Genomic DNA, 26,695 nt, shown 5'->3' with positions numbered 1-26,695 from the left:
TTATGGTCTGTTTTTATAATGCTGTGACATGCTAATGCGTGTTTTGGGTCTGAATCCCTTCCATTTAATTGATGACACTAATACGTAAAGAACTAAAATCAGCAGATTTCACTTATGATGCGAGCTATCCACCACTGGGCTTTTGAAACATGCATGAGTCCAGTTTTGCTTCCCACTATTATTATCTTGTGTCCTGTTACTAGCAGCAAACACTACAGTCATTTCAGTAAGCTTGCCAAAATGCAGAAGGGACCGAAGCGAACGAAGCCAAAAAATAGCTCTGACATGTCGGAAAAGCAAGCATTTTCACTCCAAAAGTGAGAGGCTAGTACACTCAGCGTGTGGTGTTTGCTGGTGTCTTTCTTTACGCAGCTTGTTCACTAGCATTTGAAAAAGAAAGAAAATGGAATTGCCCTGCTTAAGCTGCCTTTAAATTACATATTTTCATTTTTTCTAGGTGTTTCTACTTTTTAGAATTTCTAATTGTAGAATTTGCTTACTGAAAATGCATGCTTTGGGCTAGAAAAGAATATTTAGAAATCCTTATCCTCCCCACCCCCACCCCCACCATCATCAAAAAAAAGCAAGTGGGAGTGGAAATTTGAAAGAGGACCGCCTAATTCAGCACTAAAACCAGTGTGAGAAGCAGCGTGTGTGTGTGTGTGTGTGTGTGTGTGTGTGTGTGTGTGTGTGTTGTAAATGCTTTTCAAAGTGGGAGTGGAAATTTGAAAGAGGACCGCCTAATTCAGCACTAAAACCAGTGTGAGAAGCAGCGTGTGTGTGTGTGTGTGTGTGTGTGTGTTGTAAAATGTGCTTTTCAAAGTGCTCAGAGGTTGATGGGAATGTTTGATTAGCTCCTCTGAGAAGAAAGGGTGCTTGGACCTCTGTTTCTTCTTTAGAACAATTTGGATGGGATTTGTGATGCAGAAAAACTTAAGGAAAAAAGGATATTCATTCTGTGTGGTGGAAAATTCCTGAAAAAAAAATTTGCTTTCTTCAAACAAGGTATGTCTGATGAATTATTAAGCCATGCAGCTAGTTTGCTTTCCATTCCTTATTATGAAAACATGAAAATGTATTTATCATTAAGAAACTACAATACATACCTTGACCAAGAAATCAGTCTGTACAAATTTCAGTCTCAAGAGAACTGAGGTGGGAGTGGGTAGTAGCTGACATCCTTGTAAACAACTAATATCAGGCATATCAACTATAAACAAATTGCACTAAGATAAGTTTAGAAGAAGATTTTTACTGTATCTTTAAGCCAACTTAATTATAATGAAAATAAATTGAAAAGTGTGACATTTGTGTAGAATTTTAAAGTACATGGAAGGCTTTTTTCATACCTGGCTTCCTATATGAAATTTAACAGCGAGGTAACAACTTGATTATAACAAGCTATCAAAAGCAGTATGAGAAACAGGCACATTGGTGCTAAGTTAAAAGAGAAATTATTTAATGTGGATTTGTACTTCTCTCAGACAGATCGCGGTGGAATGTGGCTGGATGTGCAATTCTGTGTCTTGTTTACACTGGAAGTGTTTTCTCAGGCTGAATGCTTTTTTACTGATAAGCCTGGGAAAGGGCTGGCATTGTTAACTATTGCAGCTCAGATCTGCACAGGAAAACATGGTACGAAATCTCATTTAAGCATGATTAGTGTCAAACCAGCATAAACATGAAACAAATGCCTCAAGTACAGATTAAACAGGGAGGGGAAGATTGAGTTATTAGACTTGATGGTTTGCTCTGAACAACCCTTGGAATCTTTGCCACCTCCGAATTGAGAGTGGAATTCAAGATTTTCTTTGGGTTTATTGTAAAAATAAAGCCAGGCATTCTTGGCCATGGTGGTTATTCAAAAATGTGAGCGCTAAGAAAATAGCATTTTGCCATTACGTTGTGTTGCAACAAATTTGGAAGTCTTGGTGGTCAAGTTCTGAGGTTATTTTCCCTCCGTCTCTTAAAAGATAAAAACACCCTGCATCAAGGCGGGACTCAATGCTTGCGTGCTTTCTCTGTTGTGTGTGTCAGCCGCAAGTGGTAGCTGTGCGCTGGAAGTGCCTGTCTCTTATTTACTGAATTAAAATACCCTCTTTGGTAAAAGGCTTTAGACAAAGAGTTGCAAGACTGCAAGGGCTGCATTGCTCATCGCAATAGGATGAGTTACCAGGCTGAGCTTCATGTAAATAGATCTCACACCTCACCACTAAAAGGAGACACCCGAGGAACGTCGGAAATGCTTCCTATCGATCCTGAAATCGTGTTGAGTTTATGAATATAATTGAGAAGATCTAATTATCTTTTTCCCTAAGTTACTGAACACATGAAGAATAGTTTCTTTCAGAGAAAATACCCTGGGTTTGAAAATAGTTTACGAATAGCATCAGGAGGACAAAACTGCATGCGCTGTTTGCCTCTGTAATCCCTGTGAGAAGTGCCATATACGGGAGAGCAGTGAGGCTCTGGGCCAAGAGTCCCAAATTACAGGAACAGCCCTGCCACTGCCGACCTGTGTCACCTTGGAAAAGGTGTGTAATATTTCTTGACATGTGTTTCCCCATCTGAAACACAGAAACATCCATGTCTGCACACCCCTCTCCCAGGGTGGCCAGGAGGCTCAATATTGACTCTAGGTTCCAAAAAGGCTTTGAAATGTGGAAAGTTCTATAGAAATGTAATCTCTTTCTGCACATATTTTAAGAAAAAGGATTATACTGAAAGTAGCTATTGGCCTTCAAAGTAATGCTTCTTGAACCCCACAATGTTCCTGTCACTTGTGCCCACTTATGTAGCTTCTCTCCTTGCTCGGTTAGAAGTATGAGCTTGGTATCAATGGCAGCAGATGCAGGACACGGGTCTCTCTTTCCTTAGAAGGGCACTCTCGCTGTGTGATCTTGGGGAGGTTACTCAACACCTCTGTGTCTCCGTTTCCTCGCATATGAATTGAAGAAGTTGGACAAAATAGTGTCTAAGTTTCCCTCCTAATCCTACAATTCTCCAATGTCAAGACATGGCCAGGCCAATTTCATTGACGGGACTTTTTGTATGTTACAAAATGAAGAAATATCAAAATGGGGTTTCAGAACTATGATATACTTAAAATGTTTATGTTTACCTAACTAAAGATTTTAACATATACAGAAACGAAGTGTGTGTGTGTGTGTGTGTATCTCCACAGTGTACTGAGGACAGTGTGGTCCAAGTTGTAGGACAGACTTTTCTCTGGTCTCTGTTGTACTTCTATGGCTGCCTGTAACATATCATGTGGAGATAATGTCAAACATCCCATGTCAGGCCTTCCAGACAAGGCCAAGGCCAAAGCCAAATGGCCCTCCTGTACTATGGATCCCATGGGAGTCTGTCAGGCAGGAGGCTCTGCCACTTCTTAAATGTATTAACTTTGGCAAGTTACTTTTCTGAGCCTCAGTTTTCTCATCTCTAAAAAGGGTCTATTGTTAGTGCTTCCCTCATAGGACTGTGGCAAAATGCTTTGATCAGTGTTTGGTACACCGTCCGCACCCAAATGTTAGCACATACTTTCTCCATTACATGTAACTAGAATGAAGAAATCAGAGCAGCTGTGAAGCAAAGCAATTGTGATCCTCTTCTAACTTTTCAACATTAACTCTTTGGATATGGTCAGCAAATAGACTTATGGAATTATGTGGTATTAACATAATTATTAGAAATGTGTAGCCATCTCTTCATTTAGAGGGTCTGAGCTAATCAATCCATCAGCAAGTGATAACTTGAGAGGCAAGTTCTGTGACGTCCGTAACATGAGAAATCCCAGGGGTCCCCCGCTGGCGGTCAAAAAATGTGTGCCTCTGTGGTTGCAGAAGGTGGTGAAATCCCTGGCCCCCCGAACAAACATAGTGTGAGTGAGAGAAAAATGCAAAGGACTTTGCTGCTTTGTAGGTATGAAAGTCCTCGTGCAAGCAGCAGTGAAAGCTTCTGTTAGTGCAGAGATTGGGGCAAAAGGGAGCAATGGACCAGGGTAAATTTAGGGGAGGCATCGGAAGCGGCGTTTTGATAATGCTGATTGTCAAACTGTAATCAAGCTGCAGTAGCACACCCCGACAGTAGCACACTCCACAGCCACTGCTGGCTCGGACCTGGCCTGACTCCTGTCACTAGATGCTTCACTGGGATCACCTGCAACTAGCCACTCTGGTTGTGCACCTGTACCCCGCTGGCCCAACTCCCAAACCATTTCGGAGCCGTGCACAGCCTGTGGAGACCCTGAAGCCACCGGAGTGTGCCTGACAGTGAGGAGCCCCGAAGCGGCTAGTGCACCTGCAGGTAGCCCGGTCCTTGCTACTGGCCCTGGCTCTCACCACTATATGTGCATCTGCAACTGGCCCCTGCCACTACACTACACAGGCATCCACAGCTGGCCCTGGCACCGAGCACAGGCACCCCACCAGCTCCGGCCGTCACCACTGCTGGACCCTAACGCATCACTGAGGACCCCAACAGCCCTTCCAGCCTCTGCAGATCCCCCACTGTGCTCACTGAGGGCAGCACAGCTGGCGTGTGGACCCCAGCAACATGATGTCTAGACAGCAAAGCCACCACAAGCCCACACTTCGTGCCTTGCACCACCAGACCCAGGATCACAGCCCCAGCGTGCCTCCACCCACGGGGGAAGGTCTTTCCTGACCCTGCAAGGCTACAGGGATGGTGAAGAATCAGGGAAACATGACACACCAAAGGAGCACAGTAAACCTCCAGGAACAGTACACACCACACACACACACACACACACACACACACACACACACGGAGAAACGGAGATATGTGAACTGCCTGACAAGAATGCAAAGTAACTGCTCTAAAGATGCACAGAGAGCTACAAAAGAACACAGATAAACAATCGGATGAAATCGGGAAAACAATACCAGAACGGACTGAATTCAACAAAGAGACAACATAGAAAAGAACCAGATGGAAATTTTGGAGCTGAAGACACAATTTTAATTTTAAAAAATATATACACACACACACACAAAATGTAAGTCAGTCTGAGATCTCCTAAGTGAGTTCCTGTTTACAGACCAGGAGGGGAAGGGCCAAGCTCCCAGGAGAGTCCCAGAGCCCCATGGCCACAAGGAGCAAAGGCTATTTCAGTTTTGTTGGTTGCATTTTCCTACGGTTACCTCATTGGTAAAACAAACAGTGGTGGAGACTGGATTTAGAATTTGTTTCTAATCAACTAGGAATCGTTTCCGCCTGCACTGCAAATCCTTAGAGACGGCCCATCTGAAATGCTCGGGCTGCCGGGGAGCACACAGCACACCAGGCGATGCCCTGAGCTGAGACTTATAAAAGCTGCAGGTCCTGTGGAACCTGCAAAAGGCAGCTCCCCCAGGAAGCAGAGGTGCCTGGGCTGAACCCACTGCCACACTGCATTCCAGGGCTGGTATCCTGAGGGAGGAAGGTGAACCGAGATAATGCCGCCAAAAACCTTTCCTGAGTCAAATCCACAAGCCAGGGCCTTGGAACAAGACAAATACATATTAGTTTGGCTTTGATTCAGTTCAGAAAATACGTTGGTGTTTGTTTTTTATTCTGGCCTTCAAATTTTTAAAAAAATGTTTAACTCATTTCTGCTGCTTCTTTCTTCACTAGATTTTTTTTCTTCAATTCTTTTTAAGAATGTTGGGTGTCATTCCTCAGCCATTTGATTGGCCCAATTATCCTACAATCATCTAAAAGATTTTCATGACGATGGGCTAAAGATCCTTACACATCTCAGAGCAGAGAAGGAACAAAGCTACAGAATTGCTTCCTTTCTGTGTTCTAGAAGAACTGGACTCAATGGCAGTCACAAACCAATGTGGTTCCTTCGCCAAGAAGTCCAAAAATCAAGCATGGCCAACCCTGGGCAGCACCTTGCAGCGAGAGATTAAATTTATTGCTTTACCGCTAAGTCCTCAACTAGAATCTAAAAGGCTATGTTTTGCAAAAGGATGGTGATGAGAATGATGACGGTAAATCACGATTAATCACCACCCCAACAACAATAATAATTGCTAACATGTACAGAGCTACTCTTACGTGCCAAGTACTGGTCTTTACACATATTAATTCATTTCATCTTACAGCAGGTACAGATTTACTCACTATATTATAACAAAATAGCCTCCATTCTCCCAGAGCTGCCAAGCTGTGGGCACATAATAAACAAACATGTGACAGTAGGAAAGGGGGCTGTTCTTGCCTCTGCCCAAGGTGAAATCTGAGCCCTTTACACATATTAATTCATTTCATCCTAACAGCATCCATATGGGTGGGTTATCACCATCCCCATTATACAGATGAGAAAATTGAGGTACTGAGAAGTCAAGGAAATTGTCTGAGGTCACACAGCTAGGAAGTGATGGAGCTCACCTTCAAACCCAAGCAGTCTAGTTCCAGAGTTCACACTCTTAACCTATCAGGCAATAACTGCACAGTCCTGGTTTTTCTATCACTGCCCTCAATTCATCTTTGTCATCTCCGGAAACACTGCTTTCAAGCCAAGTCAAATTTCAATGAAAACTATTCTTCCTCACAAGTACAGACAGGGCACTAATAAAGATGGTGAAGAGTGAACACAAGGACTCCCAGAAGGCTGGTGGGAAGGAGGAGGCAGTTCTGGCATTCTTGGATCATCTCCTGATTTAAGAATCGCTTCTCCAGTGTGTTGGGAAGACATGACTCTCGGAAGGGAAGCCCGGAGTAGGGTCATTATCAAGCCCTTTGAGTAGCCAGTCCCCAAAAGGTATCCTTTACCCCTATAGGTTAAATCCTCAGTGAGTCACAGAAAGAATCTTATTTTCCTATGGCTCAGATTGCTTCCAAAAAAATCACTTTCCCTGATAAGAGTCTCTACATTGACAAGACCCCCGTAGAAATTTCTCAAATTCTTTCCCTCAGTGAGAGAAAGGCAAAAGTTTTGTGTGGACATGTGGTGAAAATTCATAAAAATCGCCCTCCAGGCTATAGTGAGATGGGGCTCTGTTTCTGCATTCCTTCTTCTCAAAAAGAAAATAAAAATCTCTTCCTTCGGGGAACCCGATGTCTGGTTTCCAGGGGAAGAGGTCACTGGCATCTCAGTGCTCAGTGAATTCCCTCCTCTCGGCTGCTTTGTGTCGCAGAGAAAACATGCTCTGGCTGTAAGGTGCAAGCCGACTTGCCCGGACTGGCTTTCTTGTATAATACAGTGAGTAAATCTGTATCCTAAAGCTGAAAGGAATTTAGGGAAGCAGAGGCAACATTCAGTGACGGCAGCAGCAAATATTTATGAGGCCATCGCCATGTGCCATCCACAATTCTGTATTTGGGAAGAAGAGTGAACAAAATAACCTCCATTCTCCCAGAGCTGCCAATCTGTGGGCACACAATAAACAAATACACGTAAGGGGCCTGGCGGTCATGTGAATGTCTTATCAAGGGAGGCTGAACAGAGAGGGGAAGGAAGCCAGGGAGCAACCTAGGTGGATACGTGGGGAAGAGGAGGGCAGAGGGAAGAGTGAGGGCAAAGGGCCTGGGGCAGGACCTTGCTCCGAGGCCAGTGTCTCTGGAGCAGGCTGAGTGCGGAGGAAGAGGGGAGATCAGGGTGGGTTTGGACAAGCAGACACAGAGGACACCATCCCAATGCTCTTCCATTTCCCCCAACTGCCCACTCATACACTGTCTGTGGGCGATTCTTGCCTCTGCCGAGGGTGAAATCTGAGTAGGTCCCTTAATATTGCAGATCACGCTTCCATTTTTCAAAAAGACTTTGTTCCTATTACATCTCCAAACAATCTCAGTTGTCATTCATATAGAGAAAACATTTGGGTAATACTTAACAACTTTACAATGGCCTTTCCAGTTTGAAGTTTCATCGTCCACCTCTGGCTTGCTTTCTACAATGGGAAGGGGCACGATTAGATTCTCTCCTTCTCTGCCTTATGCCTCTGTCTTCCCCATGACTGCTGTGACAGTCTCTTCGAGGGTGCAGAGGGGAGAGGTGGGTGCAGAGAGGAGAGGTGGTGCAGAGAGAAGAGGTGGGTGCAGAGGGGAGAGGTGGGTGCAGAGGGGAGAGGTGAAGGTGACAGAAAGGCCTCTGAGATGTTACTATTGTGAGCTGGCATTCCGGTCCATTGGGCTTGGTGGGAATTTACAGTTGGTTCTTGTTCCTGTGGGGTACTTCCCATTTTGTTGGGGACCCCTCACCCACGTTCTCCGGATGTTGATACATAAGAATCTGCTCTGGCTGGTGTTTACAGTTCCTCCCTCAGCCCCTGAGCAACTGGTGATCTAACCCCAGCTGCTTCCTGCTGTGGGCTCCCCAGCCCTCCACACACAACTGGTTTCAGAGAGACCAACAGGGACTCCAGGCTGGCTCTCACACAGGTAGTCTCATTTGCCACAAGCTCCTCCCTCTCCTGTAGATGTCTTAGTCGCCAGTCAGAAACCAGTCCCCTATGTTCCAGCCCCAAGGGACACCACCGCTCAGTCATTTCCAATGGGGTTACTGGGCATCCAAGCTGGACTCAAAGGAGTAACCAAGAACCGCAATCTTCAGCTAACTGCCAGACTATACCAGAGGTTACAGATGCCAAGAGGGTAGCTGGAGTCCGGAGAACAGGAATAGCTTTAGGAAAAACTGTTAGCAGTTCTCCCCTCCCCCTCTTCCTCCTCCTCCCACTCCTCCTCCTCTTCCTATTCCACACACTCCACCCACTTCAGGCAATAGTGAGAGGAGCCTCAGGACCACTTTGGAACATAGAAGTAGTTGGCATGTCATCTCAGCTGAAGCTAAGACAAAGGATCATCCCATTTTAACATCCCATGACACAGTCAATTACAATGCACTCAAATGTCTATTTAGATGGGCGTATTATGTCTGGTCAAACTTAAAAATATGCCTGATGAATCACTTTACCCTAAATAACATTTGTGTGAGAGAGAAAGCTGTGAGTGAGTTCAGGCCCAAATATAACTCAAGACAATCTCTTGAACGTAGAACTAAGGCAACTTCATTACACAGTGTATGTATTTTGCAGTGTGAGTCTTAACTATTGTCAACAGAATACTTTAAAAAGCCTAGGATATATGTATCAGGGTAAAAAAGAAGATGAAACCATCAGCGGGGTGGTCAAATGGGGGTACTGAGCGGGGTTCAATGTTTGAGGCCTGGGATGGAATTCTGGTTCTTCGACATACTCATTCTATAACTCTGAACAGCTTACTAAGGTTCTCTAAGCCTCAATTTCTCACTCTGAAAAATGGGCATCAGAGTACTTACCTGACCGGATCACCATAATCATTCAATAAGGTCACATATGTGCGGTGTGTAGCATATAGTAAGCATTCGGTAGATGACAGTTATTGTTGGAGTGGACTCTAAACTTCTAAAACTTTCCATGAAGAACAAGGTACCAATCCCATCTAATGTAACAGGCCACTAGTCAGCTGGGTCAAAATTGGCAGGAGGGCCATGAAAGAGGGTTTGAAGGCCCCGTCAGAGCTGGCAATGGTCCAGAGAGGGCCTCTTCTGGTTTCCTTTGGAGCTGGGTCTCCTGCTTTGAAGTGACTCTCTTTCTGCTGGTCCCCGCCACCCTCTGGGACTTAATCCTCCAGAGCCCCCAGTTGCTCAGCCTCAGTCACCAACCTCCTCTCTGCCCTCCAGCTCCCCAGTGGTTACTGGGATTCAGGAATGCACTTTGACGCTTAGCCCCAGGCCTGCCTCTGGTCGGCGTGGGGAGAGCCGTAACCGTGGTCTGAGACACACCCACTCTTTATCAAGAGGCGGAGAGGAAGATAGTATGCATTTTACAGACACACCCTCATCCTCCTTCCCACCTCAGCTGGAAGGCTCTGCCAGAGGCGAAAAGTGTTTTTCCTGTGCCTCCGAATCGAAGGCAGAGCGAAAAGAACAGAATGTTCAGGCCAGGCAGGCTCTGGGGATCGCAGTTGGACTGAGCCAAATATCCAGCTCCAAACTCACAGTGCACGGCCCCTTGGCAACCGCAGCCCACAGTGCCCCAGGAGACAGCTCGCTGGGAGGAGGCAGTGTCAAACGCGGTAGGTGGAGAAGCTTCAGATGAGAGAACTCATCGTCCAGACTCCACGGGAAAGCTGAGACCGCGCCGTTTCCAGAGTAACTAAGGGGCGGTCAGGGCCCACCTCATCCTTTACTGAGGCCTCCCTCCCCCCACCACCACCACCGCCCCGGACTTACTGCTCTTCGTGCCCCTTCCATTACAGAGGATAAATGACTCTTGGAAGCAGTTCTTTAGAGCTCATTTGGGGGCATGCCTGCAAACTAGTATTTTTTCCCACTGGCAATATAAGATCTAAACTACCACTTCAGAAACGTAATTACTGTTTGCAGCCTCCCTAGAAATCACTATTGGTTGAAGCCTTGGTGGATGTGGTAAGCATTACCATATGTCAGGTTCTTAACGAAGTAATGGTGATGGTCTGACACACACGCACCACAAAAGGCTTTCCCTTTTTGGTTCCCTGACATGTAGGAACATGCCACATGGATCAGCGAAGCCCACGGCAAGACATACATCTGTTTTTGAGCACACGCATGAGCCCTTTGACGCACCCATGGGCCCAGGAGTGAAGATCTTTGCGTTAGGGTTTGCCCTGGCTGCACAGGCAATCCAAGTGGTCCCAGAGAAGGGGATCCTGAGTAGGTCACATGTTAGTCATCAAGAAAATTACCTGTAATACGTGTGGGAAATTCCTACACAACATTCTTTTTTGTATATATAAATACTTGGGGAACTAAACATGGTCTAAATCAGAGTTTGTCATTTCTGATGGATGCTCTTAGCATGTCGGGCTGGGTAATTCTTGGTTGGGTGGGCTGTGCTGTGCATTGTAGGATGTTTAGCAGCATCCCTGGCCTCTACCCACTTAAAGGCCAATAGCATACCCTATCCCAAGTTGTGATAAGCAAAAATGTCTTCAAACATTGCCAGATCTTTCCTGGAGGTGGGGGAGGGGGTGGCAAAAGCACCCCTAACGGCCCTAGCTGGTTTGGGTCAGTGGATAGAGCGTTGGCCTGCAGACTGAAGGGTCCTGGGTTCGATTATGGTCAAGGGCACGTACCTCGGTTGCAGGCTCCTCCCTGGCCTGGGCCCTGGTCAGAGCTTGTGCAGGAGGCAACCAGTCGATGTATTTCTCTCACATCGATGTTTCTCTCTATCTTTCCCTCTTTCTTCCATACTCTCTAAAAATCAGTGGGAAAATATCCTCGGGTGAGGATTTTTTTAAAAAATCACCCCGATGGAACCTGACCATAGATACATCAGGGACTCCACAGTGACATTCTTACAGCAGAGTTTCAAGGTCACGCACTCCCTTTTTGCCTCTCAGAGTGTTCCAGGTGTGCAGGCTATTTCTCCTGGGTGGCTGCCACAGCTCATGAGATTCTTCTTCCCAGAGCTGGCTCCAGCATCAGATTCAGCTTCTCCACCCCTGCCTCGATGCCACCAAAAGACAAGTACTCACGCCCTTCCCATTTTAATTGTTTTCATTTTACTACTAATCATTTCAGGGAAATGGGAGATAAATAAAACAACAATCAAAGCTTCCAGGAACAGAAACTAACTCACACTGGCTCGCGCAGAAGGGCCCAGCAACATCCATGTCATGCACAGGACACCAGGTCCAGCTGGACCTCCTTCAGACTGGAAATGGGACCTGGGAAGTGGCCAGAAACTAAGGCGTCTGCTCTCTCGGCTTCTCCCTGGGCCACACGCTTTCTCCTCTCCATCTCGTTCTGCCCTCGTCTTCTACATCTTAATCAGGGCCCCATATGGCCTCCAGCTTGGCTCCCAGTTTTCAAGGCTTTCAGTGTTCCGATTCCAAAATCCCAAGGGAGATCTTGATTGGCCTAAGTTATCTTTTTTTGCCAGACCATTAAGTGTCCGGCTTAGTCACTGAATTTCAGTGAGTGTTCTCTCTGCATCTGAGCACAGTATTTGAGGCCCTTCAGAAGTCTTGTGAGATTAAAGTTATAGATGTAACCAGGCTTTTAAAAGTGAAAAGTACTATACAAATGGGGAGTGGAATTTCTATTTTATAGTAATATCATACAATAAATCATGAAATCATTTGGAATTTACAATACCAGTCACATGAGGTGTTCGATATAGTGAAAAGAGCACATGATTAAGAGAGAGATCTGGGCTGTGTGACCTTAGGGGACTTCACTGCTCAGAATTATAGAAATAATGTCCATTCTACTTCAAGAGGTCTTAGGTGGTCCAGACAAGAGAACTGTTCAGAAAACACTCTGCAGACTGTATAAACCTATCTGCTCTGCATGGACAGGCATTGGGAACGAGGGAGCAGTCAGGAATAATCTTTCAGCTGCAAGCCCAACTGAAAGGGAAGTTCATTGTCTCACCAGCCTCCAGGCACAGTCAGAGCTCCAGCTCCATTTCTCGCCACCCACTTAGCTCCCCGCCTCCTCTCTGTGTTGGCCTCAGACTGACTTGTCTCATGGTCAGGAGCAGACCTAGAGCAAACCGCCCCCTATTCATTTCCAACCCGAAAGGTAACCTCTCCCTGAAAAACATGGGAGTAAAGTCCTTCTGTTCTGATACAACTCAGGACACGCCCACCTGGAACTAGTCACAGTCCCTTGGACAAGGAGGCCCTGTGCTGATGGGCTCAAGCCTGAGATCTTGAAGCAATCATCAGCAAGGGCATATATGTATATGTAACAGAGCTCACTCTCTCCTTCATAGAATCCCGGGGGATTATAATAGTGACCACTGGTGTCATGGCAACAGGAAATGCGGTGTTTCAGGCCCGGCCCAGAGCAATGTGGTCTACGTAAAGTTTCTCTGCAGATGGAGGCCACCTCCACATAGTGGCTCAAGCACCAGCCTTCCCTGTTCCATCTTCACCAGATAAACTCACGCCCACGGACAAGCAGCTGAGGCCTTGCATCAGGCAGGGATGAGGAAAGCAAGACCGCAGATGTGGCCGCTCCCCATTCAGAGATGTCTGTCCTCAAGGGAGTTCTGGCATTTTGGAAACACAGCACAAGCCTCTCAGAACTATTAAATGTTTCCAGATGGGTCTCGGATCTCTCTGCCTCATGGACAAAGAGTATTGTTAGGTGCTCCCATGTAGCATCATAGATCAGGCAAACACCAGCATTATATAAATCCTACACATCCACCAGGACATATTTTCTGCAACCGAGTGGCTCAAGTAAGCCTCTAAGGGGCTTATTAAAAATGATGAATGCACAAATAATTTTTAGGCCTCCGATGTCTCCCTACAGCCTAAAGGATCCATTCCACATTCTTTAGGAATGACATTCAAGGCCGACATGGCCCCTTCTTTGCTCTCTACCAGTCTGATTCTTCTCCCAGCCTGGCCGAGCAGCTCCCAGTTTCTGAAGTTGCTCTGTCCCCTGTGTCCTGTCTCTTCTTCACAAATCATTGTTTTCCAACTTGCTAGTTAAACTAATCCAAGCCTCTTCCAACCCCCACACCCCAGGCCTATCTGACCACCCACCCTTTTTGCCATCACTGTAACCTCGACAGCAGAGGTTCTCATTTGGCTGCACAGCGGAGTCACTGGGGAGCTTGAAAGCAATACTGATATCAACTCAGACCAATTAAATCAGAATGTAGACAAGGGAAATGTCTTGCTTGTTATGAAACAGCTATGGCAAGTGGTGGGATGCAAATGCAGGGCCTCTGGACTCAGAATTCCTGATTTGAATTCCAGCTCCTCTTTTTTTCCAGCCTTGTGGGTAACCTTGGGCAAAGGACCTAACCTATGTGTGTCTCCAATTCCTTACCTCTAAAATTAAGGCAAGAAAAACCCCTACCTGACCAGGTTGTTGTGAAGATTATGTATTAATATATTACTGACACTTAGCATGTGCTCAATTAATGTTAGTTATGATGAGTGCATCAGTCTCCCTCTAAAAGACTCAAAGCAACGTGATGATAGGACTTGCATCTATTCCTGTCTGCCTTGCCCAGAGTATACACAGAGATTGTTTTTCTGAATGATTAAATAGATGTATGAATGAAGATGAATTTTGACTTTAGGAGATCAAGAAGATTTACATAGAAGAAGTGGTCCATAAGCTAAACCTTGAAAGATGGATAGTTATGGGAGGCAGGTGAGGAGTGGTAAGGTGAGGTATTCCAGCTAGAACAATAATAAGAGCATGAGCCCTATTTGCAGTCGGTAGAGAAAAAAACAAAAGCCTGGGTGTGCTGGGGTCAGAGGAGAGGATTACAGAAGAGAATTGCTCTGAGATGCTTTGAAAGGTAAGTTGGGCCATTGCATGAAAAGTTTTTAGTGCCTCACTAAGGAATTTGGCTTTTATTCTGTACAAAATGAGGGGACTATGAAAAAAAAAGTTCTGAGAGGATGAATACATAATCAGACCTGAGCTTTAGGACGTTGATTCTTTCCAACTGGAGAGAAGGTTGACCTTCAAGCAAGGAAAGCAAGGAGCAAGGAGTGGCTTAGGAGATGACTGTGGCTTCTCATTTATATCAATATTGTCTGTAAATGGCAAATCTTCCCAAGAGATCATCTTATTATTTTCTGATTTATTAACATATGTGCACAGGGTAAAGATTTAAATAGAACAAAACTGTAAACTCAGTCCCATCTCTGATCACCACTCAGTTCTCTTTCCCTGAAGCAACAACTGTTAGTGAATTTAAAAGAATTATGAGAGTACTATGAGCAATTTTACATAAACAAATTGAATAAATTAACAAATTCCTAGAAGTGGTCCATAAGCTAAACCTTGATAGTTATGGGAGGCAGGTGAGGAGTGGTAAGGTGAGGTATTCCAGCTAGAACAATAATAAGAGCATGAGCCCTATTTGCAGTCGGTAGAGAAAAAAACAAAAGCCTGGGTGTGCTGGGGTCAGAGGAGAGGATTACAGAAGAGAATTGCTCTGAGATGCTTTGAAAGGTAAGTTGGGCCATTGCATGAAAAGTTTTTAGTGCCTCACTAAGGAATTTGGCTTTTATTCTGTACAAAATGAGGGGACTATGAAAAAAAAAGTTCTGAGAGGATGAATACATAATCAGACCTGAGCTTTAGGACGTTGATTCTTTCCAACTGGAGAGAAGGTTGACCTTCAAGCAAGGAAAGCAAGGAGCAAGGAGTGGCTTAGGAGATGACTGTGGCTTCTCATTTATATCAATATTGTCTGTAAATGGCAAATCTTCCCAAGAGATCATCTTATTATTTTCTGATTTATTAACATATGTGCACAGGGTAAAGATTTAAATAGAACAAAACTGTAAACTCAGTCCCATCTCTGATCACCACTCAGTTCTCTTTCCCTGAAGCAACAACTGTTAGTGAATTTAAAAGAATTATGAGAGTACTATGAGCAATTTTACATAAACAAATTGAATAAATTAACAAATTCCTAGAAGTGGTCCATAAGCTAAACCTTGATAGTTATGGGAGGCAGGTGAGGAGTGGTAAGGTGAGGTATTCCAGCTAGAACAATAATAAGAGCATGAGCCCTATTTGCAGTCGGTAGAGAAAAAAACAAAAGCCTGGGTGTGCTGGGGTCAGAGGAGAGGATTACAGAAGAGAATTGCTCTGAGATGCTTTGAAAGGTAAGTTGGGCCATTGCATGAAAAGTTTTTAGTGCCTCACTAAGGAATTTGGCTTTTATTCTGTACAAAATGAGGGGACTATGAAAAAAAAAGTTCTGAGAGGATGAATACATAATCAGACCTGAGCTGATTCTCTTCTGTAATCCTCTCCTCTGACCCCAGCACACCCAGGCTTTTGTTTTTTTCTCTACCGACTGCAAATAGGGCTCATGCTCTTATTATTGTTCTAGCTGGAATACCTCACCTTACCACTCCTCACCTGCCTCCCATAACTATCAAGGTTTAGCTTATGGACCACTTCTTCTATGTAAATCTTCTTGATCTCCTAAAGTCAAAATTCATCTTCATTCATACATCTATTTAATCATTCAGAAAAACAATCTCTGTGTATACTCTGGGCAAGGCAGACAGGAATAGATGCAAGTCCTATCATCACGTTGCTTTGAGTCTTTTAGAGGGAGACTGATGCACTCATCATAACTAACATTAATTGAGCACATGCTAAGTGTCAGTAATATATTAATACATAATCTTCACAACAACCTGGTCAGGTAGGGGTTTTTCTTGCCTTAATTTTAGAGGTAAGGAATTGGAGACACACATAGGTTAGGTCCTTTGCCCAAGGTTACCCACAAGGCTGGAAAAAAAGAGGAGCTGGAATTCAAATCAGGAATTCTGAGTCCAGAGGCCCTGCATTTGCATCCCACCACTTGCCATAGCTGTTTCATAACAAGCAAGACATTTCCCTTGTCTACATTCTGATTTAATTGGTCTGAGTTGATATCAGTATTGCTTTCAAGCTCCCCAGTGACTCCGCTGTGCAGCCAAATGAGAACCTCTGCTGTCGAGGTTACAGTGATGGCAAAAAGGGTGGGTGGTCAGATAGGCCTGGGGTGTGGGGGTTGGAAGAGGCTTGGATTAGTTTAACTAGCAAGTTGGAAAACAATGATTTGTGAAGACCACCATAACACAGGATCAGGCACCTAAAAGGGGTGCGCTCCAGCTGGGGAGGGGGAGGCAGGATGGGTCCCACTGGCTTGGTGGGGTTTGGCTCGTCCTCTTCCTTTGTTCTCTGCACTGCCCTCCAAGTCAAGAGGTTCAGTCTTCCAGTTCTTTTCCACATTTCTGCATGTGATTTTTGAGCTGCCAGCATTTTCCTGTACCAGTGACTTCTGATGACTTTAATTTTTTAATATAATAATCTCTGTAGCAGATCCTAGAGGAGTTAAATATTAGGCAAACCTGCTCTTCTGACCCGGCTGGAGAGTGATTTATAATGGGAGAGGAGAGCTAGCTAGCTTCTCGGTTCCGCTGTGCAAATAGTTTCATAAATATTGCTCTGTTGCATTATTTTGAAATACTGCTTCTTTTAACCGTCTGCCAAAGTCAAATATTTCTGCTAAATAAGAATCCATGGCTAGGCCTCTCACCCAGCCAAAGTAACAGGTGGTCACCAAGATCACCTGGTGGGAGAGCCCAGCTTGGTTAACTGTAGCTCAAAGTGATGGTTAACTGGCATTAAGGCATGATGGATGACAGCAGATGTGTGTCTTAATCTTTAGCCTGGCCCTTCAGCCTACTTAACAGGGAACATATTTGTTTAATAATTCTTAGTGCAACACATCTTCTTGTAGTTGAGCATTTTCAAATAACATAAGGACTTTAGAGATGCATTCATTAAAAAATCTAACAAATATTTGATAAAAAGAAAAAAAAAAAAAAAAAAAAAATAAAAAAAAAAAAAAAAAAAAAAAAAAAAATTAACCTAACCAAGGTGGTAAAATTCTTGTACAATGAAAACTACAAAACATTGCTGAAAGAAACTAAAGCAGACATAAATAAATGGAAACATATCCCATGTTTACAGATTGGAAGACTTAATATTGTTAAGATATCAATAGTACCCAAAGCTATCTACAAATTCAATGCAAGACCTATCAAAATCCCAATGATGTTTTTTGAAGAAATAGAAAAACCCTTCAAAATATTTATATGGAATCTCAAAGGACCGCAATAGCCATAGCAATCTTGAAGAAGAGGAGAGTGGAAGGACTGTTCCTGATTTTTTATAACTGACTACAAAGCTACAGTAATCATAATAGTGTGGTACTGGCATTGAGACACACATACAAACAAATGGAATAGAATAGAGGCCAAAAATTAACCCTCTTGTACATGGCCACGTAATTTTTGACAAGGTGAAAAGATGGTTGCTTCAACAAATGGTGCTGAGCAAAGTGGATATCCACATGCAAAAGAACAGTGTTGGACCCTTGCCCAACACCATATACAAAAATTAACTCAAATGAATCAAAGATCTAAATATGAAACCAAAACATTACAAAATTCTTAGAAGAAAACATAGGACAAAAGCTTCACAACATTAGATTTGGCAATAATTTCTTGGATATAACACGCAAAGGCATAGACAATAAAAAATAGATGAATTGGACTTCATAAAAATTAAAAATTATTTTGCATCAAAAGACACTAGCAACAGAGTAAAAAGGCAACACAGAATGGGAGAGAATATTTACAAATCATATATCTGGATAAGGGACTAATATCCAGATTGTATAGATAATGAAACTTCAACAACAAAACATGATTAAAAACTGGGCAAAGTACCCGAACTGACATTTCTCCAAAGAAGAATACAAATGGCCAACGAGCACATGAAAAGATGTTCAACATTACTAATCATTATTTTCTGATTTATTAACATATGTGCACAGGGTAAAGATTTAAATAGAACAAAACTGTAAACTCAGTCCCATCTCTGATCACCACTCAGTTCTCTTTCCCTGAAGCAACAACTGTTAGTGAATTTAAAAGAATTATGAGAGTACTATGAGCAATTTTACATAAACAAATTGAATAAATTAACAAATTCCTAGAAGTGGTCCATAAGCTAAACCTTGATAGTTATGGGAGGCAGGTGAGGAGTGGTAAGGTGAGGTATTCCAGCTAGAACAATAATAAGAGCATGAGCCCTATTTGCAGTCGGTAGAGAAAAAAACAAAAGCCTGGGTGTGCTGGGGTCAGAGGAGAGGATTACAGAAGAGAATTGCTCTGAGATGCTTTGAAAGGTAAGTTGGGCCATTGCATGAAAAGTTTTTAGTGCCTCACTAAGGAATTTGGCTTTTATTCTGTACAAAATGAGGGGACTATGAAAAAAAAAGTTCTGAGAGGATGAATACATAATCAGACCTGAGCTTTAGGACGTTGATTCTTTCCAACTGGAGAGAAGGTTGACCTTCAAGCAAGGAAAGCAAGGAGCAAGGAGTGGCTTAGGAGATGACTGTGGCTTCTCATTTATATCAATATTGTCTGTAAATGGCAAATCTTCCCAAGAGATCATCTTATTATTTTCTGATTTATTAACATATGTGCACAGGGTAAAGATTTAAATAGAACAAAACTGTAAACTCAGTCCCATCTCTGATCACCACTCAGTTCTCTTTTTCCTTAGTGAGGCACTAAAAACTTTTCATGCAATGGCCCAACTTACCTTTCAAAGCATCTCAGAGCAATTCTCTTCTGTAATCCTCTCCTCTGACCCCAGCACACCCAGGCTTTTGTTTTTTTCTCTACCGACTGCAAATAGGGCTCATGCTCTTATTATTGTTCTAGCTGGAATACCTCACCTTACCACTCCTCACCTGCCTCCCATAACTATCAAGGTTTAGCTTATGGACCACTTCTAGGAATTTGTTAATTTATTCAATTTGTTTATGTAAAATTGCTCATAGTACTCTCATAATTCTTTTAAATTCACTAACAGTTGTTGCTTCAGGGAAAGAGAACTGAGTGGTGATCAGAGATGGGACTGAGTTTACAGTTTTGTTCTATTTAAATCTTTACCCTGTGCACATATGTTAATAAATCAGAAAATAATAAGATGATCTCTTGGGAAGATTTGCCATTTACAGACAATATTGATATAAATGAGAAGCCACAGTCATCTCCTAAGCCACTCCTTGCTCCTTGCTTTCCTTGCTTGAAGGTCAACCTTCTCTCCAGTTGGAAAGAATCAACGTCCTAAAGCTCAGGTCTGATTATGTATTCATCCTCTCAGAACTTTTTTTTTCATAGTCCCCTCATTTTGTACAGAATAAAAGCCAAATTCCTTAGTGAGGCACTAAAAACTTTTCATGCAATGGCCCAACTTACCTTTCAAAGCATCTCAGAGCAATTCTCTTCTGTAATCCTCTCCTCTGACCCCAGCACACCCAGGCTTTTGTTTTTTTCTCTACCGACTGCAAATAGGGCTCATGCTCTTATTATTGTTCTAGCTGGAATACCTCACCTTACCACTCCTCACCTGCCTCCCATAACTATCAAGGTTTAGCTTATGGACCACTTCTAGGAATTTGTTAATTTATTCAATTTGTTTATGTAAAATTGCTCATAGTACTCTCATAATTCTTTTAAATTCACTAACAGTTGTTGCTTCAGGGAAAGAGAACTGAGTGGTGATCAGAGATGGGACTGAGTTTACAGTTTTGTTCTATTTAAATCTTTACCCTGTGCACATATGTTAATAAATCAGAAAATAATAAGATGATCTCTTGGGAAGATTTGCCATTTACAGACAATATTGATATAAATGAGAAGCCACAGTCATCTCCTAAGCCACTCCTTGCTCCTTGCTTTCCTTGCTTGAAGGTCAACCTTCTCTCCAGTTGGAAAGAATCAACGTCCTAAAGCTCAGGTCTGATTATGTATTCATCCTCTCAGAACTTTTTTTTTCATAGTCCCCTCATTTTGTACAGAATAAAAGCCAAATTCCTTAGTGAGGCACTAAAAACTTTTCATGCAATGGCCCAACTTACCTTTCAAAGCATCTCAGAGCAATTCTCTTCTGTAATCCTCTCCTCTGACCCCAGCACACCCAGGCTTTTGTTTTTTTCTCTACCGACTGCAAATAGGGCTCATGCTCTTATTATTGTTCTAGCTGGAATACCTCACCTTACCACTCCTCACCTGCCTCCCATAACTATCAAGGTTTAGCTTATGGACCACTTCTAGGAATTTGTTAATTTATTCAATTTGTTTATGTAAAATTGCTCATAGTACTCTCATAATTCTTTTAAATTCACTAACAGTTGTTGCTTCAGGGAAAGAGAACTGAGTGGTGATCAGAGATGGGACTGAGTTTACAGTTTTGTTCTATTTAAATCTTTACCCTGTGCACATATGTTAATAAATCAGAAAATAATAAGATGATCTCTTGGGAAGATTTGCCATTTACAGACAATATTGATATAAATGAGAAGCCACAGTCATCTCCTAAGCCACTCCTTGCTCCTTGCTTTCCTTGCTTGAAGGTCAACCTTCTCTCCAGTTGGAAAGAATCAACGTCCTAAAGCTCAGGTCTGATTATGTATTCATCCTCTCAGAACTTTTTTTTCATAGTCCCCTCATTTTGTACAGAATAAAAGCCAAATTCCTTAGTGAGGCACTAAAAACTTTTCATGCAATGGCCCAACTTACCTTTCAAAGCATCTCAGAGCAATTCTCTTCTGCAAATCAAAACTACAATGAGATGCCACCTCACACCCATTAGAATGAATACTAGCAAAAGAAACAGAAAACAACAAGTGTTGGTGAGGATGTGGAGACATTGGAAGCCGTGTGCAATGTTAGTGGGATTGTAAAATTGTATCGCCACGCTAGAAAACACACGAAGTTTCCTCAAAAAATAAACACAGAATTACCGTATGATCTAGCAATGCTACTCTGGGAATGCACACGAAAGAATTAAAAACAGGGCCTCAAACAGAACAATGCACACCCATGTTCATAGCATAGCTTGAGTGTCCATGGACTGATGAATGATCAACTGATGAATAAATTAAAAAATGGGGTATATGCACACAGTGAAACCATTAGTCAGCCTTAAAAAGGAACTTCTGACATGTATTACAATATGAATGAACCTTGAGAATATTACACTATTAGAAATAGGCCAGTCACAAAAAGATAAATACTGTATGACTGCACTTATATGAGGTACTTAGAGTAGTTAAAATGGTAGAGACAGAAAGCAGAATGGTGGTTGCCAGGGTTGGGGGAGCAGGAGAATGGGGAGTTAGCGTTTAATGGCATAGGGCTTCAGTTTTAGAAGACAAAAAGAGTTGTGGAGATGGATGGAGGTGATGATAGCACAATAGGAATGTGTTTACTTAAAAATGGTTAAGATAGTAAATTTTATGTTTGTGTATTTTACCACAATAAAAAAATTAAGAGAAAAATACTGCAAAAAACCCCACATATAAACACAATGCCACATTGTTGTTGGCAACTTGCTCTTTTCTAGCTCTGAGCAACAATAGATCTAGTTAAATTGGCTGGTTACTCTACTTGCTGTAATGTGTGTTCTTATTTCACAATCGGGCTTCATTTGCCTCACCAGACTTCACATTCAGGACTCTTTCTATTACATCTCACAGCACAATCCATAACATTATGAATCAGTAACACATTCTTTTGAAAACCCCCATTGTTCCATTTCTGCTAGAACCGTGGTGAGCACATGAGGAATTAAGATTACCATTGTAGCCCTGACTGGTTTGGCTCAGTGGATAGAGCATTGGCTACATAAACAAATTGAATAAATTAACAAATTCCTAGAAACACAAAACCTACCAAAACTTATTCATAAAGAAATAAAAAATCTAAATAGATCTACAAATACTAAGGAGATGGAATCAGTACTCAACATAGACTGGAAGTTCTAGCCAGAGAAATTAGTGAAGAAAAATAAATAAAAGGCAACCAAACTGGAAAGGAAGAATTAAAATTATCCTGTTTGCAAATGATATGACCTCATATGCAGAAAATCCTAAAGATTCCATAACAAAATTACATTTCATTAGTTAGAACTAATAAATAAATTCAGCAAAGTAGCAGATTACAAAGTTAACACACAAAATTCAGTTGCCTTTCTATACACTAACAATGAACAATTCAAAAAGAAAATTAAGAAACAATTCCATTTATATTAAAAAATACTTAAAAATTAACCTAACCGAGGAGAGACCAAGATGGTGGCATAGGTAAACACCGCAGACTGCTGCCGCAAACAACCACTTCAAAAATACAACTAAAAGACCGAACGGACATCACCCAGAACCACAGGAAGGCTGGCTGAGGAGAGACTCTTCAACTAGAAGGAAAAATAACAGCACACCGAGGCTCAGAGGAGGCGCAGTGTGGAAAATACTCAGGTGCGGAGGTGCGCGCGCAAAGCGGGCTGGTGGCTGAGAGCGCGGTTGTCGTTTTCGGTCAGGGGGGAGTCTCAGACTCTGAGCTCCAGATACGGGCGAATCGCTGGGGACTCGGACCCAAACGGGAGAAGCGGGAGTGTCTGGCATCAGTTGGAAGGCAGCTTTCCCTCCGAGGTTTGCAGCGGTTCCGGGGGTTCTGAGAAGCAGAGCCTCTGGGAACAGGACTGAGGGCACCATAACGGCTCCCTCCGCCCGCCCTGTTGAGCCCGCCCCGCCCAAGCCCTGCGCAGAGCCATTTGCCAGATCGCCTCAGGCAAAGGCTAGATTAGCACCTCCCCAGAGGACAGAAGTTTTCCGCGGCAGACACAGCTGATTCACACAGCCAGTCGGCCTGGTGGTCAAATCCCTCTAGTATTAACTACAACAATCAAGGCTCAACTAGAACAAGACTGCGCACAAAGACCACTAGGGGGTGCACCAAGAAAGCATAAAAAATGCGGAGACAAAAAAACATGACAGAAATGGAGGATATAGAGCTAAAAAACGCAATTTTGAGGGCTTGCAATAAACTTCTGGAGAGCCTCACGAAAACTAATGAGACCCTCGATGCTATGATAAAGAAACAACTAGAAATTAAGCATACACGGTCTGAAATAAAGAATATTACACCCAATAGCAGACCAGAGGAGCGCAAGAATCAAGCCAAAGATTTGAAATGCGAAGAAGCAAAAAACACCCAACCGGAAAAGCAAAATGAAAAAAGAATCCGAAAATACGAAGATAGTGTAAGGAGCCTCTGGGACAGCTTCAAGCGTACCAACATCAGAATAATAGGGGTGCCAGAAGATGAGAGACAGCAAGATATTGAAAACCTATTTGAAGAAATAATGGCAGAAAACTTCCCCCACCTGGTGAAAGAAATGGACTTACAGGTCCAAGAAGCGCAGAGAACCCCAAACAAAAGGAATCCAAAGAGGACCACACCAAGACACATCATAATTAAAATGCCAAGAGCAAAAGACAAAGAGAGAATCTTAAAAGCAGCAAGAGAAAGAGACTCAATTACCTACAAGGGAATACCCATACGACTGTCAGCTGATTTCTCAACAGAAACTTTGCAGGCCAGAAGGGAATGGCAAGAAATATTCAAAGTGATGAATACCAAGAACCTACAACCAAGATTACTTTATCCAGCAAAGCTATCATTCAGAATTGAAGGTCAGATAAAGAGCTTCACAGATAAGGAAAAGCTAAAGGAGTTCATCACCACTAAACCAGTATTATACGAAATGCTGAAAGGTATCCTTTAAGAAGAGGAAGAAGAAAAAGGTAAAGATACAAATTGTGAACAACAAACATGCATCTATCAACAAGTGAATCTAAGAATCAAGTGAATAAATAATCTGATGTACAGAATGAACTGGTGATTATAATGAATCAGGGACATAGAAAGGGAATGGACTGACTATTCTTGGCGGGGAAAGGGGAATGGGAGATGCGGGAAGAAACTGGACAAAAATCGTGCACCTATGGATGAGGACAGTGGGTGGGGAGTGAGGGCGGAGGGTGGGGCGGGAACTGGGAGGAGGGGAGTTATGGGGGAAAAAAAAAAGAGGAACAAATGTAATCTGAACAATAAAGATTTAAAAAATAAATAAATAAATAAAATGGATAAGATGCAAAAAAAACAAAAAACAATAAAGATAGATTTTTTAAAAGATAAAGCATAATTTAGCTTATTTTGCAAGACTAACTTGTCCTTGGTCATTTCTTGCTTATGCCTCTGAAAATCATTAGTAACATGAACTGATTCCCAAGGTTGATATGAGGTAACCACTGACCAATTCCCTATCACTTAAGAAAATTCTATTATAACCGATCACTCTGATGAACAGTTGCTGCTTCCTCACTATATAAACTGCTTTATAACACATACCCCTGAGCCTCATTCCATGTTTTGGTTTTAATGCTCCCAGTTTGCAAACTGTCTTTTTGGTGTGTGCCAAATAAATTTTTACTAATTAATATTTCAATGATTCATTGGTTTTACTTCAGCTATTTATGAATCTTTGACAGAGTCCTGATCAAAATTTCAATTTTAACATCCTGTTATGCATATATTTTAAAACTGACAGAATTACAAAGAAATAAAGGCAACCATAAGCACAAGAGGAGATCTTACTACATTTTTTTTTCTGAAAACTGACATCAGGTGGACAACATCAATAAATACATATAAAATATTTAGAAGTAAGCTTAACAAAATATGCACAAACTCTTTCCAGAAAAAAAAAAATATTGAAAGATATAGAACAAAAGGTGAATGTAAATAGCTGCTTATGTTTTTGGATGAGAAAACTTAATGTTGTAAAGATGTCAATTATCCCCGAAATTAGTCTACAAATTCAAAGCAGTCCCAATTGAAACCCCAGCAAGATTTTTAGGGGACTTGGTTAGACTGTTCTAAAACAGCAGTGGAAAAATAAAGGCACACTAATAGTTCAGACAATTTTAAAAGAGAGCACAGATATGTGTATGTGCCCTTTTGTCTGCATGACTCCACAGCCTGATAGCTTGAGAGACTTCTTCCAGTTTGCTGTTTAGAAGGATGGCCTGGTTTCTCTGTTCTCAGACCCTGAACACTAAGGGGAATTTTATCAGGTCATTAGTTGCCTTCACTCTAGACTAGGATTTACACCACCCCCATTCTGCATCTCCACTCCAGATTCTTCTCTCGCACCAGCTCATTGGAATTGTCTAGTCTGTTTTATTGGCTTGCATCTTTTCCTGATCTTATTTGGTCTAAGACCTGGACCATAGTTCTTGAACTTAGAAGCTAAAAAATGTGGTGCTTTATTTACTGAACTTTCTTTTTAAAAAAATATATTTTATTGATTTTACAGAGAGGAAGGGAGAGGGATAGAGAGTTAAGGCATAATTCAATTATTTGATCAAACCTAACACTCAGTATACATTTAAATTTAATAAAATTTATGGTTGAAAAAAGTAGATTCACATACCCAAGCTATTCTAGCCCTAACTGGTTTGGCTCAGTGGATAGAGCGTCGGCCTGCGGACTGAAGGGTCCCAGGTTCGATTCCGGCCAGGGGCATGTACCTTGGTTGTGGGCACATCCCCAGTAAGGGGTGTGCAGGAGGCAGCTGGTCCATGTTTCTCTCTCATCGATGTTTCTAACTCTCTATTCCTCTCCCTTCCTCTCTGTAAAATCAATAAAATATATTTTTTTAAAAAGAAAGTTCAGTAAATAAAGCACCACATTTTTTAGCTTCTAAGTTCAAGAACTATGGTCCAGGTCTTAGACCAAATAAGATCAGGAAAAGATGCAAGCCAATAAAACAGACTAGACAATTCCAATGAGCTGGTGCGAGAGAAGAATCTGGAGTGGAGATGCAGAATGGGGGTGGTGTAAATCCTAGTCTAGAGTGAAGGCAACTAATGACCTGATAAAATTCCCCTTAGTGTTCAGGGTCTGAGAACAGAGAAACCAGGCCATCCTTCTAAACAGCAAACTGGAAGAAGTCTCTCAAGCTATCAGGCTGTGGAGTCATGCAGACAAAAGGGCACATACACATATCTGTGCTCTCTTTTAAAATTGTCTGAACTATTAGTGTGCCTTTATTTTTCCACTGCTGTTTTAGAACAGTCTAACCAAGTCCCCTAAAAATCTTGCTGGGGTTTCAATTGGGACTGCTTTGAATTTATAGACTAATTTCGGGGATAATTGACATCTTTACAACATTAAGTTTTCTCATCCAAAAACATAAGCAGCTATTTACATTCACCTTTTGTTCTATATCTTTCAATAGTTTTTTTTT

At 42.4% G+C, this 26,695-nt stretch overlaps 1 protein-coding gene across 1 annotated transcript in view; it reads left to right on the top strand.

Moving 5' to 3' along the window:
• Positions 1 to 742: 742 nt before the first annotated feature.
• VIT (vitrin) overlaps positions 743 to 26,695 on the top strand; it is a 104,645-nt gene continuing 78,692 nt past the window's right edge. The window contains exon 1 of the mRNA XM_005886089.2: positions 743 to 1,005. The gene's annotated coding sequence lies outside the window, so the exon portion shown is untranslated. The remainder of the gene's footprint in view (positions 1,006 to 26,695) is intronic.

The sequence above is a fragment of the Myotis brandtii genome, unplaced genomic scaffold (assembly GCF_000412655.1).
Source record: "Myotis brandtii unplaced genomic scaffold, ASM41265v1 scaffold958, whole genome shotgun sequence".
NCBI classification, from domain to species: domain Eukaryota; kingdom Metazoa; phylum Chordata; class Mammalia; order Chiroptera; family Vespertilionidae; genus Myotis; species Myotis brandtii.
The sequence above is the reverse complement of the archived record's forward strand: the minus strand, read 5'-3'. Positions and strand labels throughout refer to the sequence as shown.